The sequence below is a fragment of the Notamacropus eugenii genome, chromosome 1, assembly GCF_028372415.1.
Source record: "Notamacropus eugenii isolate mMacEug1 chromosome 1, mMacEug1.pri_v2, whole genome shotgun sequence".
NCBI lineage: Eukaryota > Metazoa > Chordata > Mammalia > Diprotodontia > Macropodidae > Notamacropus > Notamacropus eugenii.
In genome coordinates this window covers 491,666,526-491,676,065 of record NC_092872.1, presented here as the reverse complement: position 1 = coordinate 491,676,065, position 9,540 = coordinate 491,666,526, and the positions used below count along the sequence as shown (strand labels likewise).

The following is a 9,540-nucleotide window of genomic DNA, read 5'->3' as shown; positions in this document are numbered from 1 at the left end:
CAAAGTGCTAGTGATTCATTATGTGGGACACTCAAGTTTTCTGGCAGCATGCCTTGGAGACAGAGATTTCTTTCCCTCCTCAACTTCTCCTTGTGGTTCCACAGATCATTGTCTCATGAGGCACGATCACTCTACTAATAACTACAAGCACTCTCTCATTCTCTAAAATTACTTCATGGAAGTTTGTAAATATGTGATTTGTTTACTCTCTTTTATACAAGTTGTAAACTTCATTCAATCACATGAATGTTCCCTGGGAACTAGGATTATTTTCTCGTTGTCTCTGCATTGCTATCATCAAGGCACTACAATGACCTGAACATAACAGAGTATTAATATACGTATGTTAAACGGAATAAGATATTTTAGGGCAAATTGAGATTAGTTACTGGATCAAGGCTTCTGACGTATTCTAGCACATTGATCTTGGGCAAATCTTTTAAAGTCTCAGTTCCCTCTGGAAAGTCATTAAGAAAATAAATTCTCAAGGAGTTGATGAACTATACTGGTAGAATGAGTTTCATCTCTGGCAGCCCCTAAGTTCAAATGTAAAGACCAGAAAAAAGAATGTTGTTAGAATATTTTATTGTGCCCTGCACTGACACCGAAAGGAGATCATGTCTAGACATTTCAGTTTGGTCAGTGACTAGAAATGTGCTCTGCAAACACTTGACACTTAAAAGATGGTTTGTTTTTTTTTTTCAAATTTCTACAACCAGACAGAATGTTTCCCAGAGAGTGATGAGAGATGTTTCTTTATTTGGGCACTCTTCCCACACTATCTAAGACAAGACTGCATGTACTTTAGGTGCTTTGTAGGCAACTTTCAACACTTTTTAAAATGGTGACTTCAGTGTGATCCTTTCTGAGCAGTTAATTGCCTGACTGATACAAGGATAACAACCATAGGAAATGTATTTTCGGGTTTCTGGAGTAACATTACATTGATCTGAAAAAGCTGGCCAAACTTAACACTGGCTGTTGTTCTTGGAAATTTGCATTTCAGAAATGTCAAATTTTGTTATCAGAAAGTACTTTACTAATCTATCTTTACAATCTTTGGGTAGCATTTACTCACTGCCTGGTGACTCTAAATAAAGTATATTTTGAAGGATCACTGTCCCTTTAGTGACACATCATCAGGAACCCTGCCTCAGACTAAAGTATAAAGGCGGCTGACCAGAGACTCAGAGCATTCATCAGAATCCTCACACATTCAGGTGCTGCTGAAGTGCAAAGAGAGACCCTTTAGAAGATGAAGATTCTGCTGTTGACTGTGGGGCTGGCTCTGGTAAGTGAACAAGAATGGGAACAGGCTGATAGAGTTGTCTGGGAAAGGTATGAGGGTAACTGGTAAGGAAAACAGAGCCTCTATGGGCAGAACAAAGCAAAAACAGGACTTGCAGCTGAAAGGAAAAGATAAGCATTCGTTTCTTCTCACTCAAAACTGTCCTGCCCAATAGTTATGTTGTCTACCAATGATTAAATTCAGCAGAAAATATGAAATTACACATGAATGTGTGCACATACCCTATGTCTTTTATGTAACTAGAATAAAAATTATTACCAGACTCTCATTCATCATGGCATAAACCCATGGAACATATTCTTCATCTGACAAATGAAGGGTAGCAAATGATGATCTATAAAAGTTTTCTCACTCTAAGAGGGTGAAATTCTTATATGCCATTCTTTCAAAAAAAAACTGCAGTTGAAATCTATGAGATGATAAATCCCAGCAAGTCTCATATTCTGTGACCTGCCATTTAAACCAATTTGGCCAATAGGATTCAGATGGTAACTGAAGGGTTTTCATTCTGTACATGTGCTGGGGGTCAGATACCACATGAATTCTGTAATGGGATGTTATCTCACATCCAGATAGCATAGAGAAAAGAGAATCCCCCAGGACTATGCAGGATTAGAGTCAGAGAATGAACATAAGTCTTTCATAAGTCATAAAGGAGAATTAGTTAGGACTCCAGTAGAGATCTTCTGTGTTCCCATAGCAATCTCTCTACCTAATCCCCAAATAATTGAAGAAATTATCAATCATATCTAAATCCAAAATACAAACTAAGAGGAAGGGAAAGTAACGTTATCACTAGAACAATGTCATGAAAACACACAGTGCAAATATAATTAGACCCATTGAACAAATGTGTAAACCAGGACCCTAAAAGGTTAAATAACTTGCCAAAAGTCATAGAGTGAATTAGTATTAGAGCCAGACTAGAACTCAAATTTCCAGACTTCTAGTCTCATTAACTGTCTTCTATACTATATGAAGATAATGCGTGAACCAGGTAGGATTGGTGTAAAGATATACTTCACCTTTGGGGCCTCAGTTTCCTCATTTGTAACATGAGGAATTTGGACTATATTCTTTCCCAGCTTAAGAAAACCATGAGTCTATGTAACCAGAGTTGTCTTTTTTAAATTCCCATTAAACTCTTTTTCCACAGATTAATGAGAAGTGGCACTGTTGCATTGGCCTCAAATGTGACATCTAAGATTGGGAAAGGAGGTGGCTTCAGAAAGTTTGTCAAAAGTCTCAGTGAACACAATGGTCTTCTTAGTGTAGTCTTCTTCAAAAGATAAGTGCTGTTTGGGTTTATTGGTAGATTTGGAAGTGAGGACACAAACCTGGGTAATAGTTCTGGAATCTTCAACCCAAACAGGCTGAGCCAAGTGTCAATTTAGTGAAGAAGTTCTCAGAATGTGGTTGTTTTTACGAACATTAATGGTGAACATTCTAGGAAAAAGATATTGTACTTGAAGTATATACGCAACGGTGAAGGGCAGTACTGATTACAAGTATTTTTATATTTTTGTATCAAATTTGGTTCTTTTGAATCACCCCCTGGGTGTACTACCATTTCCTTTCTGTTCCAAAACTTCCTGAATCACCAGTCTCCACTTTATGGTAGAGATGAGATACCTGAGGCCCCTCTACTAAGAAGAGAGAAAGTAAAGTGAGAGAGAGGGAAGAAAAATCCCCCCTTTATTCACACATTTTCAGTACCTTATTTAGCTATTCCCCAATGAGCATCAACTTTGTTTACAATTCTTTCCTACTCCAAAGAGTTTTATCAATAGTTTTCTTAATAAAGGGACTTTCTTTTACTCATTGACTTCCTTGAGATATATGATTAGTCTTGGAATGCCTGGGTCAAAGATATGTACCTTTTACTCCTTTTCTTAACATAATTTCATTGGCTTTCCAAACCAATTGGACCAATCTGCAGATCCAACAATAATGCATTTGCTTATCTTTATCCAGCTATTATAATACTGACTATTCCTATTTTTTGTCCTCTATATCAATTTGCTGGAGAAGAAAATTCTCAGAATTTTTAAAAATTTGCATTTTTCATATTATTAGTGGCTTATAACACTCTTTCTTTGATAGTTCATAGTTTTTAATTTTTTATGGCAATTTTTGTTTATATTTACACTCTGGTCATCTCAGTCCATAGAGCAATGGGCCTGGAATCAGAAAGACCTGAGTACAAATTTGGCCTCACACACTTGCTAGGTGCATGATGCTAGTCAAGTCATTTCACCTCTGTTTGCCTCAGTTATCTTATGAGTAAAATGGGAATAAAAATAGCAACTACTTCTTATGGTTGTTATGGCAATAAAACGATGTGATATGTGTAAAATGCTCAGCACAATATTTAGCATCTAACTTTATAAATGTTGCTTATCATTATTATCATATCTTTCAACTTTCTTTGCAGAGGCAAGGAAGGGGAGGGGGAGGCAGGCAAAAGAGGAGGTGACTTATCCAGCTGTCTGGGTCCCCATTCAGCCAGCTGCATCTGCTTACAGGATTGTGTTCATCCTTCGTTGCCAAATGCGGCCATGCCATCAGAGAAAAGATGACATGACTTGCACTTGACTTTGTTTTGAGTGAGGGAGGACTGTGCAGGTCACCAGCCTCACTTCTCCTCCAGAGCAATCTGAATCCAATGACCAGATATTCATCAGGATGACTGGACATGACCCTGGATGCCCTGGGAGACCTTGGGTCCTTTAGGCCAAGGTCTTTGCAGGTGATCACTTAGGGTGAGGAAATGCCCATTCATTGAATAGGCCTGTTTAAGAAGTAGCCAAGGCATGGCCCCTTTAATGAGGTAAAGAAAAAGCAACTATACTATAGTTACTACATATAGTTGCTATAGATAATCACTGCAAAGCTAGGAGGGTGCAGAGGAGCCCTTAGGCAGGGGCCCATTGGAGTCCCAGTTTCAGAGTGTAGTAGGTTTAAGGTTTTGGGAGAGGACAGGACAGGAGAAAAAGGAAAGGAAAGGAAAGGAAAGGAAAGGAAAGGAAAGGAAAGGAAAGGAAAGGAAAGGAAAGGAAAGGAAAGGAAAGGAAAGGAAAGGAAAGGAAAGGAAAGGAAAGGAAAGGAAAGGAAAGGAAAGGAAAGGAAAGGAAAGGAAAGCCAGTAAAACCCAAGTCAATAGGTCATCTTTTGGCCATCCAAATTTACCTTCCTTTGTAGAGGAGAAAGAAGAGGAGGGGGAGGCAGACAGGAGAGAAGATAAGTTACCCAGCTAGCTGAGTCCACATTCAGCCAGCTGTATCTACTCACAGGATTGTGTTCGTGTTTTGTTGCCAAAGATTCAGATGTCTCTGGAGGAGAAATGAGGTTGGTGACCTGCACAGCCCTCCCTCACTCAAAACAAAGTCAAGTGCAAGTCATGTCATCATTCCTCTGATGGCATGGTCTTCTTCCACAATGAAGGACGAACACAATCTTTCAACTATTTTTCTATTGGGAAAAGGTTTTGGATGATGTTATATGTTACTATTAGTTCCCCCTATAGGTTGTCTACTGTTTACTTTATTTTCCTAGTTATTTTATTTTGTTCAAGTAAGAGCTTTTCAATTTCATGTAACAGAAAATGTCCTTCAAAATATATTTGTGTAGGGTGTTTAATATGACTTTCTGTTTATTTTTATAACCTTTAATAGGGCAGCTAGGTGGTGCAGTGAATAGATCACCAGTGCAGGAGTCAGGAGGACCTGAGTTCAAATCTCTCCTCAGACATCTCACACTTACTAGCTGTGTGAACTTGTTCAAGTCACTTAACTCCAATTGCCTCCTCCTGGGTCATCTCCAGTCATCTTGATGAATATCTGGTCACTGGATTCAGATGGCTCTGGAGGAGAAGTGAGACTGGTGACCTGCACAGCCCTCCCTCACTCAAAACAAAGTTAAGTGCAAGTCATGTCATTATTTCTGATGGCCTGGTCTTCTTTGGCAACAAAGGATGTAAACACACATAACCTCTAATATTTAACCATATATCCCTTTAAGATATGGTATAAACTTGTACAACATTGTCTTAAACTTAATTTCTGCCAGACTGCTTTCCTGTTTTTCTCACAAATTCTTGTCAAATATAAGCTTTTCCAGGTAATTCACATTTTTCAGGTGTACCAGACTTCATTTTCCTGGAGTTGTTTATATACTTTTCTATCTTTTTTTTAAATGGGTATGAAATAGTTTAGGTAATTTCAGTTATATCGATTAAATTAGAACAATTTTTTGTTTGCTCTTCTCAGATGTTGGGAATATAATACAATACAAAGTTCATATTTATATATTGTTCTTTCAGCTTAAAGAATTTCCACAGGAGCTTTTGAGGAGAGGCAGAATACTAATATCCCAATGTGGGGAAGGGAACTCTAACTCTCAGAAAGGTGAAAAGACTTGCTTGCCCAATGTCACCCAGTTAGAATGTGAAAGAGCCAGAATTTGAACCCAGATTCAACTTCAGTTAACTCATGGAAAGACCAGTAATTATTCCAAAGTATTTTTATGCAGAACTACTAAAGAGAGAGTGTTTTTATCTATTCCAGTACTTTCCTTAATTGAATATTATAATTACTCAACAAATCAAAGATTCCAGATTTTCAAAGAACTCAAAATTACTTAAAAATAGCAAGCAATTTTAAATAGTGAACTCAATTTGATCCTTTCTAAGAAGTTAGACGTCATCTTGGATTCATCATTGTTTATAATACTAATATAAGAAATAAAAATACACATTTTGCAGATTAACATAAAATTAATAAAATAAATGCAACAGGGTATTTCCTAGTGAAATTTCCTTTGACCAAATGAGGTGTTATTTCAATCCTAATCTTTTTACCAGGGAAAATGGCAATTGCATTCAACATTTTTGACTCTTGTCACAGGAGAAGATGGTTGGTCAACTGCATGTGAAATGTATGTATAAATGGGCATCTCAGTGTCTTTCAGTATTATTCTGAAATGAACTAATGGACCCAATGATTAACAAAGAAGTAGATAATGATCAGAAACTATGCACAAACCTTACTTTTTGCAGATGTCCCTACACTACCCTGTCTAAATTTCATCATGATTACATTGTGCTAAGCTTAGATCAGACTCTTTAGCCTCCTTTCCTCCTTAGAGAGCTCTAGAGGTCTTATTAGCTGTTATGTGATTGAAATGTAAACTAACTCTCTGCGTAGCATTGAACAAGTGTTTTGCCCCCCATTGGGCTCAATTTCCCCATCTATAGAGTGAGGTGATTGGACTAGATGGTTTCACAAAGTTCCTTCCATTTTGTGACTCTAGAGACAGATAGGAGGAATGTTGAAAAAAGTATATGTCTGTTAACAAAATTCAAGTTTGGTTACAATAGCAGGGCTTGTGATGGAATTGTCGTTTCCTGAAAAAATTTTGGGAAAGGCCTTTGCATGAAGGTTAACAAGTAATAAGTCTCAAAGCTTTACCTTTGTTCCTATAGTTTCAAAATTCTTACCTTACCTTTTGAGTATTTTACAGGTGATGGAGAAAATGATTTCTCCGTTCAAAGAATAGACTCTGAATATTTGATAACTATTTCATGTAATATCAAAGATAGAGAGGTGACTGCTTAGGGAGACCTCTATGGTGTGTATCCTATGATCCTGTACTAATAATCTTCTTCTTCTCTTTTTCATGATAAGTGTACTAAAGGAAAATAAGTTGTAGCGTTGTAGTTTGTGGGTGGCCTAAATTGTGTTTGACTACAATTAAAATGCCTGAGATTCGGGGATGGGGGGAAATAAAAGCTTCTCAGCACAGTAAACATTCCATGTTGACCATCCTTCAATAACTTTCAACAGCAGCTCTGAGATTTCAGTAGAATTCAAACTTTGTAAGAGTCAGGTCTACTAATTTTTTTCTTCATATACATACATAAAATAGTATTTAGTACAAAGAAATGGCATATATCTGTGTGTGTGTGTATGTGTGTGTTTGAAAGAGAGACAGATATACAGAGATACACAGAGAAGGTCCCAGTGTAAATTTTTCTCTGTGCTCTGAAAAGCAATAAATATGAATTAATTATTCTCTGTTGTTCATCCCAAACCTCTAACTAGTAAAGAAAATGTGAGGGGTGTGGCCTCTTGCCTAATACTGTACCATTAAATCTATTTCTTTTCCCTCCTTGGTACTCCATTTTTGTCATTTGAATGACAAATAAAGTTTGGCAATAGAATTGTTAATCATGTTTATGCTAAAATCGTATTTTGAGGTCATATAAGCAGAAAGGTCATATTCCCTCAGAGAGAAATAAACTTTGAGAAGGATACATTCCTTCCTGGGAGACATCAAGGGAATGTGGAAAAGGAAGATGAGTAAACAGTAATCAAGTTTCAGGAATTCTAATAGTTCCAACAATACAATCTTATCCTATGTTTTTCTTCATTGCTTTATCACATGGTCCTGATATCCCAGATTTGCTCCTCATATCTCCCAGTCTCTCTCAGTCTCTGAAATGACTGTTAGTCCCCCATGCTGGGTTGCTCTACATTCTCATATCCCCACCTGGGATTCTCCAATTTTTTTCAAGGTTAAACTCAAGTGATGTATCCCTTAAAAGGCCTTCTTCTAGATAATAATCTTCCCCTCTTAAAAACACTGATTTTTTATTTATCTGTCATATTTCTTATGTAATAGATGTTTTGACCTTCAAAGTCCAGGGAGTCATACTTTCATTAACTTGTTTGTGAAGGTATTTCTTTCTAGTAGACTGCAAATCTCTTGAGAGAAAGGGCTAACTATCCTTTGTCTTTGTATCACTAATGCCTCATATCGTACTTGGCACATAGTACGTAATTAATAAATGTTTGTTAATTGACTTACTGAAGATCAACAGGGAATCTTCTTTCCTCCTTTATGAATTGTTGAAAAATTCCTGGGATATATAACAGTTCCAATCCACATAGGTATTTGCTCAGTCTCCTAGATCAAAGGTATAGGCCTGCTCTCCTGTTCCCTGTACCTCACATTCATCCAGCTACCTCCTTGTCTATGTATTGTTGAAAGTGATCAGTGAGAGAGACTCAGCAGCCATTCTCACTTTCACGCTTACCATAGGCCAGATTCCAAATATGCCAGATGAAATAAAGAAGAAATTTGAAGAAATGTATGAAAGATTGGGAATTAGGAAGGATCAAATTACAGACATGTCCAAAAATGGTATGTTCTACTCAACTATGTCTCTAATTTCTCCATATTCCATTTGAGACCTGAAAGAGAGAATTCCATAGAATGGAAACACCACCTGTTGATTTCCCTTGTCCTCACCCAGAAAAACTTATTTCCATGTTCTCTGGGATAGTGTTGTAAAGCTCTGAGAAGAATTCATGTCTGAGAATCATTGGTATCCTACTTTATCACCCCAGATTGAAGTGAGGAATTTAGATAAGGAATTTTACACTGTCATGCAGGTTTGTAAACTTAACAATGGGATTATTATCTGACAGTCATATTTCTTTAGAAAACCACAGCAGGCTGCTCTGGTCTTGAAATGGATAAAGTGGGATACATATAGATCAGCTTGTGAGACCTTATTGGATTTCAGGTGCTGTGAGAGTCTTCAGTAGAGCTTGATCTTTCCTTGGTCATCCTGACATTTTCTAGTAAAGCAAGTGCTTAAGGTGGAGGAGTGAGGGTGATTCACATTCTCTTTTTCCTAAAGGCTATTTTAATTCTGTTCCTTGTCTCTTTCTTTATCTTCCATAAGATGTATATGACATTAATATGAAGATGTGGAATGATCAGAGAGATAGGGCTTGGAGGGAAGATAAGGAAAGGGAACAAACCAAGGAATTGGGAGAAAGATGTGAATGGTTTTCAGTGTTAGGAAATGAGGCGAGCATCTGAGTGAGGTTTTGGGATGGTGAGTGAAATGACAATCTGGATTTGTAATTCATACAATCTAATCCATTAAGTGCATCCATCTAATTCAAGAAGGATTTCTGTGCTTCTCAACAACATAAAATTGTCTGTCTATGTTTCCTAGCCTGGGCACAACAGGAATAAGAATTTTTATTTGGCTTCTTTTCATCCTTATCAAATTCTATTCACAAAGGGTTCCCTCTTCACCTCAGATAATATTACTGAATATCCTGAAGTCTATGCTATCCTAGCTACCTTCTTTTGGATCAAATGTTCCTCCAGTATGTGAATTTTTGATCTTTGTTCCAAGATCCACCTCTTACTTC

At 37.2% G+C, this 9,540-nt stretch overlaps 1 protein-coding gene across 1 annotated transcript in view; it reads left to right on the top strand.

Annotated features, from left to right (window-relative positions):
- The first annotated feature begins 1,170 nt into the window (after positions 1–1,170).
- Positions 1,171–9,540, top strand: part of LOC140526983 (major urinary protein-like) — a 34,977-nt gene continuing 26,607 nt past the window's right edge. The window contains exon 1 of the mRNA XM_072643603.1: positions 1,171–1,291. The gene's annotated coding sequence lies outside the window, so the exon portion shown is untranslated. The remainder of the gene's footprint in view (positions 1,292–9,540) is intronic.